This window comes from Lactuca serriola, chromosome 6 (assembly GCF_051521515.1).
Source record: "Lactuca serriola cultivar US96UC23 chromosome 6, Lser_US96UC23_V15, whole genome shotgun sequence".
NCBI lineage: Eukaryota > Viridiplantae > Streptophyta > Magnoliopsida > Asterales > Asteraceae > Lactuca > Lactuca serriola.
Genome location: NC_136413.1, coordinates 14,029,801 through 14,042,173, shown reverse-complemented (window position 1 = coordinate 14,042,173; position 12,373 = coordinate 14,029,801).

Here is a 12,373-nt window from a genome sequence, read left to right as displayed (position 1 = left end):
ATACGAAATACCCATTTGCAACTGATTGGTTTGTGTGAGTTGGAAGGTATAAGATCCCAAGTTTGGTTTTAAATAAGGGCATTAAACTCTGAGTCCATGGCAGCTCGCCAATGAGGATCTTTAAGGGCTTGAGTTGGAGTGCTGGGTTCAAGGGTAGGTGGTATAGGATGAAGAGTAGTGGTGTTGATAAGGTTTTCATTAAAATATTTTGGGTTTTGTTTTCTGGCGCGCTGAGGCCGTGGGTTGGATGGCGAAGGATGTTGTGGTGTAGTTGTGGTGGAGTTCTCGGTGGTTGTAGAGGAGGGAGTAGGTGAGGTTGGAGATGAGGGAGCAGTATGGGATGGTATGGAAGTGTGAGGGTCATCGAGAGTGGTGGAGGAAGAAGGCGAGTTGTGAGTGGGGGATGGTATGGGTGAAGTAGGTGAAGTAAAGGGCTGATTTGTAGGAACAGGTATGTGTATTGAAGGTGTAAATATTTTAGTGGTCGGATGGACGATAGATAAGAATGATTCAGTTGTAGGTAATGGCGAGGTGGATTCAAGATCTGGTGCGAAAGGGAACTCATGTTCAACAAACTCAACATGACGAGAATGATACAGGCGTTGAGTAGTGGGATCATAACATTTATATGCAGATTTGGACGAGGAGTATCCAAGGAAGATACATTTAATGGAGCGGGGATGGAGTTTGGATGATGCATATGGTCGTAACCAAGGAAAACAAAGACAGCCAAATGGTTTAAGTTTCGTGTAGTTTGGTGAAGTATTGTATAACTTTGTGTATGGGGATTTAAATGCAAGGATTTTGGTAGGAAGGCGGTTTATGAGGTGAACTGCAGTTTCAAAAGCATGTGACCAAAAGGATAATGGTACTGGAGGAGAGAGAGGCCAGTTTCAACAATGTGTCAATGAGTCCCTATAAGAGACTCAGTGGCTGTTGTGGTAGAATTTATTTGGGGCAAACGACGGAGAGAGTTGATGACTGCATAGTAGACATCATTGACATTCGTTCCCCGCATGAGAGGCGCCCCCGTGCGAAGATCCTTAACCAAAAAATGAAAAGGAAAAAATTCAACCGACACATTATTAGATTTATAGAGTTTTGCAACAGAGATAAGATTATTACGAAGTTGAGGGACAATAAGGACATTGTGTAAATTTAAGGGTCGAGACCGGGATGGAAGGGAGGTGTGACCAGTGTGAGAGATGGGTAGATTTGTACCATTGCTAAGCATGATTTCATCTGGCCCTCCAAAGTCTGATATGGTGTGCAATGAGGACCGATCAGAAGCTACATGATGAGATGCCCCACTGTCAAACATCCAAGGTGGGTTTGGTGTAGAAGTGGTAGCTGTGGAGTGGTTAATAATTGGAGTTGATGGTGGACCTGATGAGATGATGATGTTGTTGTCTCGTAGAAGTCGTGCTAATTTTCTGCAATCTTTGGTGTCATGCCCTGGAATGTTACAGAATTGACAAAACAGAGAGTTACGAGTGTTAAAATTAGAATTGGGCCCAGAGTGGGAAGGCCTGTTATTTCGTGGCCCAAAATTGTTGGATCGATGATTGTTTCTCTGATCATAATTTGTGCGGCCTGTGGAGCGGGTATTTGATTTTTGTGTATAATTGACAGTGGCGATGGTCGGCGTTGAAGTAGCTTCATGAAGGGAGCGTTCATAGTCAATCAGTTTAGCAAAGAGATCTGAGAAGGTAAGTGGAGTATCTCTGAATTGTAAGGTTGCAGTTATATGCTTGTAATCATCCCCTAATTGAGTTAGGATGTGAACAATTAGGTCTTCTTCCTGAACTGGAGATTGTGCTAGGGCTAATTCATCAGCAATATCTTTCATTTCATGAAGAAATTCAGCCATTGATTTTGAGCCTTTGGGGTTCTTTGCCAATTTGGATTTGAGAGAGATGATGCGAGATCTGGAGACACTAGCTTAGCTATCAGTGAGACTTTTGAAAGCCTGTTGAGCAGTCTCTGCGGAAGAGACAATGGGTTGAATGATGTTCGAGCAACTACCTAGAAGAGCACCCAGTAGTATTTGATCTTGACGATACCAGGCCTGATAGAGAGGATTTGGTTTGCTGTCAATTGTTTTTGGTGGTGGGTCGACTGAATCTTTGACATGTTTGTCAAGACCGAGACCAATGAGGGTGGAGAGAACTTGTTTTCTCCATACAGGGAAGTTGGTTGATGTGAGTTTAATGGGAAAGTGAGTGTGTGTGGTGATTTCAACAATGGTGGCCATGTTGTAGGATGAAGAAATGATTGTTGAGTGTTGTAGGATCGTGAAGGCTCAGAGGACCAAGAAGTGCTCTGATACCATGTAAAGTTTGAGAGATTATTGTGTAACTTGAATGATATTACAAAACTTTATGTAGCCATTTATAGGCCTTTTACAACAGAGTAATAGAGTAATTACATGAGTTATATTTGGTATACATATTGGGATCAATATATGATAATACACTTTCCGTCTATTGTGATTGTGTGGTCCCTATAATGGTGGAGTCTTTGGAGTCTCTTATATTACATACTACCGGTCAACAGGATACCGAGTTCAAAACAAATAAAAAAAAAAAAAGATTAAAAAAAATCAGAACCAAACATAACAGTCATTTTACGTATAGCGAGAATCTATAACAAAAACATACCATAATCGTCCCAATTAAAAAAAAATAGAAATAAAGATAAATCGTATAGCCTATCCCAAACCATAATACTAAATTACAAGTGATGTGTTTTTTCTATAAATAGATATATGTTTTAAAGATTTTTTTTGGCAAAGATATATTTGATTTTGAATAAATATTTTAAAAACCGATTTATTGGAATTATATTTTCGTTTCAAATATTTAACGTTATTAAAGCAGACCTTTAACATTTCCGTCGATGATTAAATATTTTATTAAATCAAAATTTTATTCCCAACCACTACCTTCACCTTCACTATAAATAGTGGCCATTCTTCACCTTCCAAGAAACCATGAGATATATATTCATTCTATGGTCTTTGTTGCCCTTGTTACACCACCTCTAACCTAAGCTCTTTCTCTCTGTCTCTCTGCCCATACAAACACACACATACACACACGCATACAAACACACACACATATATATATATATATATATATATATATATATATATATATATATATATATATATATATATATATATATATATATATATGAAACTTTTCCTATAACACATGAATTTTTGACTTTGTAATATTATGGTTTTGAGTAATTTACAATTTAGAGTTTTAGCCCGATTGATGGTTGACAAAAAAACAATGAGAGCTTTCTTCAGTTCATTCATGAGTTGTTTAAAATTCCAATTAACTGCTGACTCATTCATCCAAATACTAAGTCAAGAGCACCGTGTTATTTAGTAAATGAATGAATGAAGCGGGAGACAAATTGGATGTTAAGCTTCTTGCATTTGGACTGAAGGGAGCTCCCTTTGCGGTCTATCAGGCATACTTTTTTAATATATATTATTATTTTACTTTCTCTTTATTCAATCAAAATTATGTTTAGTTGTATGTAATTAAACTTAGATTTTTGTAATGTTTTTTATATTTAGTTGCACATTTTTATACCGCCCCATTTAAATCATTTATGTATTTCTGCTATATTTACGAAGATTCATATGTTGAGTCATCTTGGTTTACCTTTTTACTTTTTTTTTTTTTTAATTCCCATGTATTCAACCGAACATTTTTTCTTTTCTATGCATTAATAACTCGTACATAATGAAGAACACACCACGGTTATATATTGAATCATAGTGATTCTTAAAGTCATTTTTTTTATGTTTGGTTGTACTTGATTAAACTCAACTTTTTGTAACGTTTTTTTTACTTAGTTGCATATTTTTATGCCGCCCCTTTTAAATTATTTATGTATTTTTGTTATATTTACGAAGATTCATTATGTTGAGCCATCCTGGTTTATTATTATTATTATTATTATTTTTAATTTAAAATCCTTGTATTCAACTAAACTTTTTGTTCGAGTCATTTTCTCTTTTCTATGCATTACTAGCTGGTACATAATGATGAATGCGCAACCGTTATATATTGAATCATAGTGATTCTTGAAGTAATGGAATTTAGACTAGAAGACCCTTTGGTATAGAGACCAACGCTTGGGGTTGCGGCTTGGGGTTGCGGGGTCATAGTCTAATTGTCGTGTATTTATTTTGGGTTGCAGGTGTACGTCCAATTGATAACTTAGATTAGTATTGTTTTGTATAGAACAAATTATCCTACTTTGTATTAATTGTTGTTTAATTAGGATGGTTTCCATATATTTTAGGAATTTTAGGTTGTTTGATATATTAAATTTAAATTATAAAATATATACATCCTCTATAGACAAGTCAATCATTTAGGACATAAAAGAAAGGTACTTCACATGTAAGTAAGATTATTCATCGGTTTTTGTTAAAAAAATTTATTAGTTTGATCTAGTTTATTGAAAAATCTCTAATTTTTTTTTTTGAAAATAAAAGTTTTGATTGTTTGATTAAAAATCAAAATCAGTCATTTTGTCCAATTTCACATATTTTAACTATTGAGCAAGACTTTTTCTTTAAGAAAACGTAAGTACATTTTTGTTAATTCGATTAAAATATTAAGACATATATAAATATAACCCAATATAATAAAATATAAATTCTTATAAAAATACAACACACTCATTTATATGTACAATTTTTATTCATTTTCACTTTGCATACATGTAAGACAAAAATATTTAATTGATTAGTTTTGAGTAGTAGTGACAACTCTCGATTTAACTCGAAAATAGACGAGTTTGGATTGAGATTTTTGACCCGCCGACACGTATATATATATATATATATATATATATATATATATATATATATATATATATATATATATATATATATATTAATGAAATCTGGTTTCCTTCTGTATTCGTAATATATCGTATCATTGTATTCATTACGTATTCGTATATGACTAGTCTGTGTTTGCGGTTTCCTAATCAAAAAAGAAAAAACACATGTTCTTTTTAGATACTCACGAGTCATGAACGAAGAAAACATACACTTTATATGAATGTTTTTGTTTTTTAGTTTTATTAGATGTTAATGACTTTATGAATTTATGTTGAAAACCTCTTTTTTATGTTAATTATTTTAATCATTTTATGACTTTATATTGAAAAAATCTCAATTTTGAAAATGCCTTTCTTATTTATTTAACGGGTTATATGGGTTGGGTTGAGTTGAAATTGTCAACTCACCAACTCGTGACCTGCAAACCCATATATTATATGGGTTGAGTTGAGTTTATGTTTTCTGACCCGCTAACTTGTGATCCGACAACCCGAACCCAACCCGACTGTCACGCCTAGTTTTGAGTTTAAAACTTTTCTGGAGATAACCCAATATAATATGAGAAAATTACTAATATAGTCAAATTTCTTAATGAATTTTAAGTTTTTAGCCAAAAATCATCATTTGTCTCAAAATCACCACCAAGCCATTAAAATTGTTTACTATTTCACATAAATGGTCTATGGTTTCGAGTTATGTATTTAAAGAGTCTTTTCTTTTTTGTTAGACCATTTTATGGTCTACGGTATCCTATCAATCGCCTACTATATCCTAAATTGTAGGACCATAAATGGTCTATTGTTTGGCTAAATGGTCTACGTTTTTTTTTACTCCTATTTGGTAGAAGTTGACTACTAATTCATGAATTTTGACTATTATATCGTACCTAGTATTCACCACATTACATTTATATTACATTTTATACGAGTTGCGAACAAAAAAAAAACGAAAAAAAAGTTATGAAAATCGTAGGCTCTTAAGTAACCTACGGTGTCAAACATTTAATACATGTGATACAAATAAACTGAGTGGGTCAGGTTGGGATACCTGGTGAGTACATAGGGTTTTCAACCTACAAAAATATAGTTAATTTGTTTCTTCACATAATTCATGTCAAACAATTAACCCGATTACCCATCCCCATTTTCTTTATTTAATATTCCCTAAAGATTTATCCTAAGGGTCATCTCCTATATCATATCTACCTCTCATCTCCTTACATCTCATTTCCTTACATGTTTGTTCCTAAGGACTTTTCCTAAGGATCATCGCCTACATCGCATAGACAATACTGATTCGGGGATTACTCCCTCAATATGTGTCCAACAAAGGTTACGGTATCATCGCATGAATACGTAGTTACAACATCGTCTGAACTCGTAATTCGTAGTAAGGGTTAGAGTATCATCGCATGAATGCATAGTTACAACATCGTCTGAACTCGTAATTCATTACGTATAGGTTATGAGCATGATGGTGTTTCCACATGACTGTCTAGAATAGTCTGTGGTCGCTATATGTACTCTGGTAGATGACTACATCGCCACATCGCCGGTCAAGGTTATGGTATCTCCTTTCATCGCACATCACCTATCTATCTGACATCCCCATTTTCACGGCCAGAAAAGACCTATTTGTTTATGCTTTATTTGAAAATCAGAGTATACTTTTTAAGAAAAATGTTGCGGAATTTATCCCAAAAACATGGTAAAGAATTTATCAAGCATTTCTGAAGACATGTAATTTCATTACATTACAAAACTCGGGATGTCATTGTCAATACATATCAAAATCATAAACAAAACAACATAGGCAACAAAATAACATAGGCCTCAAAACATCTTTCTATTTATTTCTACTGGCCTAAAATCCATAATCTCTCATCAGATCATCGCATCTATGCTCTTGTGTCACTACCCGTAATACAAAAACTAAGTGGGTCAGGCTAGGGAGCCTGGTGAGCACATAGAGTTTTCAACCCATAACAAATAAGCTTATTATTATCATCAATCATTCAACCCGATTACTTGTTCCCGTTATCCTCACTTTACGTCCCTAAAACATTTATTATAAGGGACCTTGTGACATCCCCAATTTCACGACCAGAAAAGACTGATTTGTTTATGCTTTGTTTTTAAAATCAGAGTAATCTTTTACAGGAAGCAGTTGCGGAATTTGTTCCCAAAACAAAATATGATAAAATTTATCAAAACATTTCTCAAAAAGAATGTATTTTCGTTAAATAACAAAATCTTGGGATGTCATGTTCCGATACAGACCAAAACCATAAACAGTACAATACAGACCTTACAACAGTTATTTATAACTACTAGTCTATAATCCAAAATCTCTCGTCAAGTCATCCGACTTATACTCTTGTGTCATTACTTGTAATACAAAGTAAACTGAGTGGGTCAGGCTTGGAAGCCTAGTGAGCATATAGGGTTTTCAACCCACAATGTTATATCATATAAGTATATATATTAGAACTCACAAACCTATACAATTTCACCATACAAAACAACTTTTATCCCACCCCGTCGATCCTCACAATGGCACGATCTAATCTCTCGTATCAAAATTTACCTCTTTACCTGATCCCTACTCACGGATCTAAAACTAACCTCTTGATCTGATCCATACTCCCGGATCTAAAACTAATCTCCTGATCTAATCCATACTCCTGGATCTAAAACTATGCCCAATCCATACTCCCGGACTAGGGACAATTAACTATGTCGTAATCCATACTCCCAGATTAATAACAAGTTTATCTCGTTTATTGACAGTATCGTTTTCGAGACCCCTCTCGCAATACGTGTCAATGGGTTTTTAGAGTACACCGGTGGACATCAAGTTCACAACACCTACAAGTTGTGAGCCTGCTAGTGTTCCACAGGACTGTCTATAATAGTCCGTGGTTGTCATCCCTACTTTGCTGAATGGCGGGGGGCCATCATTTGGGTTAAGGTTTCACTCATTTTTCACCTGTCACCCTCATCTCAAGATCTATATCACCTTTTATCTCCTTATCCAACTCATCTTTTATCACACACCAACTATCTCATCTACCCATGTTCTACCCAACATATCTGTAGATATAAAATAGATATACAGTTTAACTCATTTAAAAACTATATAAAACATCCATTCCACACCCATCTCAAATAAACAAACAATACATAATACATAACACGTATTTCATAGCAAATACTTCATATTTATGTGTTAGAAGAAAGTAACTACACACTCACTCATAACATAGATATAATACATTCAATCAATACTTGTATTAAAATCGTGTTTATGAAAGGGACTATACACTCACTTGATAAGACGATGATCGGACAACAGCTCGTCTCTTAAAATAATATTCTTCGCTGAAATCGGGATGTTTTCTCCAAAATCGGGCTTCAGGTGGGCAGAGTTTCGGCTCGAAAACTATTTTTCTCGGGATCTTTGGGGCTTCGGGACTTGCTTCAGGTGTCGGGATTGATACCGGGGCTTCGGGGGGTAAAACTTGCAATATTGAAGAAAGTAGAGAAGAATTTGAGCAACCAAATTCGGCTGGGGGTCGAGTTATTTTTATAGGGCTGAACCCTCGCGTTACGTTGGGCGTAACTCGCAAGTACGCGGGGTGTAATGCCTCTTTCATGTGTACGCTGGGTGTACCAAGCCTTACGATGGACGTAGTTCGGATAAGACTGATATGTGGCGAGCTTCGGGTGGTGCTATGCGGCTCTCTCTCAGACCACACAAGACCGAAGTACGCTATGCGTATTCAAAGGTTACGCGGGGCGTACCCTTTGGATCAGATGGGTGAGTCACGGATTCGGATACTATCCGAATAAATAATTTTATTTATATATTTTAATTATTTCAAAACTTCAAAAAATCATATCTTTCTTATACGAGTTCCGTTTTCGACGTTCTTTATATCCACGTGTTGGCGGGAATGTACTCTACAACTTTTGTTTAGACTCTGTCGGCTAATTTTGATTTTTTTTAAAATATTATATTTTTAACAGGCCGGGACAGAAAATGTTCGTTAAAAATTTATAACTCCTTCATCCGACGTCCGTTTCCGTCTGTCTTTTTACTGTTGGACTACTATCGACGAGATGTTCGATTCTCGTTTAGATTGTTTTGGCTAGAAATCGCACGATCTTATATTCGAACTTTGGGCTGCATACCGCTAAGTCGAAACTTCGAAAAATCATAACTTTCTCATACGAAGTCAGATTTAGACATTCTTCTTATGCATGCTCTCGGTTTAACATATTTTACGAATTTCGTTTAGATTGCTAAGGCCAAATATCGCTCTATCGTAAATTCACTATTTACGCCGCACTGTGTCGTGCCGGTTCTGTCGCGAAACTACGACAGGTCATAACTTCTTCGTTATAACTCGGATTTCGACTTTCTTTAAATTTTCGGAAACCTTGCCACGACCACTAAAACTTAGTTAAGATTATTTATTCTAAATAATCTTCTATCAAAAAGTCATTTTTGACGCTTATCGTCTCTAAATTGACTAGCCCGGATCTACGGGCGTTACAGACCTATCCTAAGGAATTTCATCGGGATGGACACTACTGCTAAGGGGGTTCCTCAGAGTTAAATATATGTAAGGAAACCAGGGGGGTGGAGTACACCGGTGTACACATCGTTCACAAACACCTACAAGTTGTGAGTCTGCTAGCGCTCCACTGGACTATATAGAAAAGTCTGTGGCTGTCATCCATACTCCGCTAGATGACTGGATCATCGTCATCATCGAGGCCTCTCGTCATTTTATCACATATTGTCTATTTCATCTACCTATGTTTTACCCCAACATTTTTGTAGATATAAAATACATATACAGTTTAAATCATTTAAAACATGTATAAAATAAATGTCTTAAATTCGATTATGATTACGACATCCTTCTTCATCACACATCAACTATTTCATCTACCCATGTTTTACCCAACATATTTGTAGATATAAAATACACATATAGTCTAGATCTGAAAAACAAAGTTTAAATCTTTTATCCTGCATAGATCTCAAGTAAACAGATAATATGCACACATAGCATGTAATTTATATAAAATACTTCATATCTATGCGTAAGATGAAAGTGACTATGTACTCACTTGGTGGTGATTTCAACTTGAACACCGCTTCGCTTCTTAAAAATATGATTTCCTTTGACGAAACCAGAAGGTTTGCTTGAAAACCGGGCTTTGTTGGGGCGGAGTTCCTTACATAAAAACTCTTTTTATTGGAGCCTTATGGCGCTCCGGGGATTTCTTCTAGTTCTAGGGAAGTTTCCTAGGCTTTTGGGGGTGTTTGGGAGGGTTTAGAGAGTGAGTAGAGAGAAGAAGAATGGGTTTAAGGTGTGAAAAATGAAGGAACTCTCGGGTGGTATGTATAGGCTAAAAAAGTGATGAACTAGTCGAGTTTATGGCCCAAATCGTCGAGTTTCTGGCCCCCAACTCGTCAAGTTGCTGGTCCAACTCGTCGATTTGGTGTCACGTTTCGTCATCTGGTGGGGAGAAAGCAATGGTTCAGATTGTGCCACGTCACCTACTTCACTGCAGCACCCTTCCGACTCTAAATCCCATAACTTTCGCATACGAGCTCCATTTTTGACGTTCTTTATATCCACACATAGGTATTGACAAGATCTACAACTCTCCTTTTGACTCCATCGGCTAATTCTCTGCCGATTCTAAATTTCACAGTATGAGAAGATTACACTGTTTAACGACCGTGTAAAATTCATAACTTCTACATACAGACTCCGTTTTCGGCTATCTTTTTATCGTTAATCTCCTATTAATGAGATCTTCAGATATCATTTAGGTTGTGTCGAATAAAAATTGCTCGATCTAAAATTCGAACTCCGGGCTACACACTGCTATGCCAAATCTTAGAAAATTCATAACTTCCTCATACGAAGTCAGATTTGGACGTTCTTTTTATGCACACTCTCGGTTTAGTGTATACTATGACTTTTGTTTAGATCGCTAAGCCTAAAAGACACTTTATTGTAAACTCACTTTTTACGTCACAAAGCGTCGTGCCGGTTTTGTTGCGAAACTTTGATATGTCAGAACTTCTTCGTTACAACTCGGATTTCGACATTCTTTATATATCTGAAATCCTTGTCACGAACACTACAACTTTCTTCATAGATATCGGGTTTATCTAACATTTTATTTTTATGCTTATTGTCATTCTTAATTTATTATATCATTATAAACAAGTATAAAGCACATAAATTCACATAATTCACATAATACTCAAATAATTCCTTTTTATTTCTTCAAAATAAGTTATATTTGTTGACCCTAACTATTACATCATCGCATCAATGCTTAGCCTCGAAACATGGGCGTTATAATCTATCATCACCTTTCTATCATCACCTATTTATCATCACCTATCTACCATCACCTTTCTATAATCACCTTTCTATCATCACCTAATTATCATTACCTTTATATCATCACCTATCTCTCATCACTCGTCGCTACCCAATATATATTTATAAGTATAAAAATACATATACAGTTTAAATCACGTAAACATGTATGAATCGCTCATCTAACATAGATATCAGGAACACAGATAATATGCACACATAGCATGTAATTGATAATAATTACTTCATATCTATGTGTAAGATGAAAGTAACTATGCACTCACATTAGTAGCGTGATTTGATAGAATCTAACTACAAACGGTCAGCGATTCGTGATCGTCAGGCTCAAAACGCGGAACGCCTTCAGCAAACGAGAGAGAGAGAGAGGAACTAATTTGGTGTAAGAATGAAAGATTCGAACGTGCTATTTATAGGGTGTTTTTGGCTCTCTCACGTCTTGAGAATCAATGCTCACGTCGTGAGCCATGGCTGTATCATCTCGTAGACTTTCTATATGCGTTTCTAGCTTCGAAAGGTTTCTGAATGACTTCTCACATCGTGAAAATATGTTCACATCGTGAGCCATAAACTTATCATTCCTTATACTTTCCATATACATTATAGCCTTGAAAAGTGTCCGTTTGACTCCTCACGTCGTGAGAAAACATGCTCATGTGGTGGCGGATGCCTTGAACCGCAAGTCGGCTGGACCTTCTGTAGGGGTATCATGTATGAGGATATCTATGGATTCTCCACTTGTGGGATTGATTAAAGAGGCTCGAGTCGAGGGTGTTCGGGAGGAAAATTGGACGATTAAAAGGATCAGGGGCGAGATCACCAAGTTTGTTCCAGACAGTCGTGGTTTGTTGACCCGTTGTGGCCGAGTATGGGTTCCTATGTCTAGTGAGGTCGAAAGGATTGTGTTAGAGGAGACTCATAGGTATCATTTTTCTATCCATCCGGGGCCACCAAGATGTATCGGGATCAAATGTTTGAGCTATTGGTGGCCGTGCATGAAAAGGAAGATCGTATGGTACGTTGAGAGGTGCTTGACTTGTAGGATGGTCAAGGCCGAGCATCAG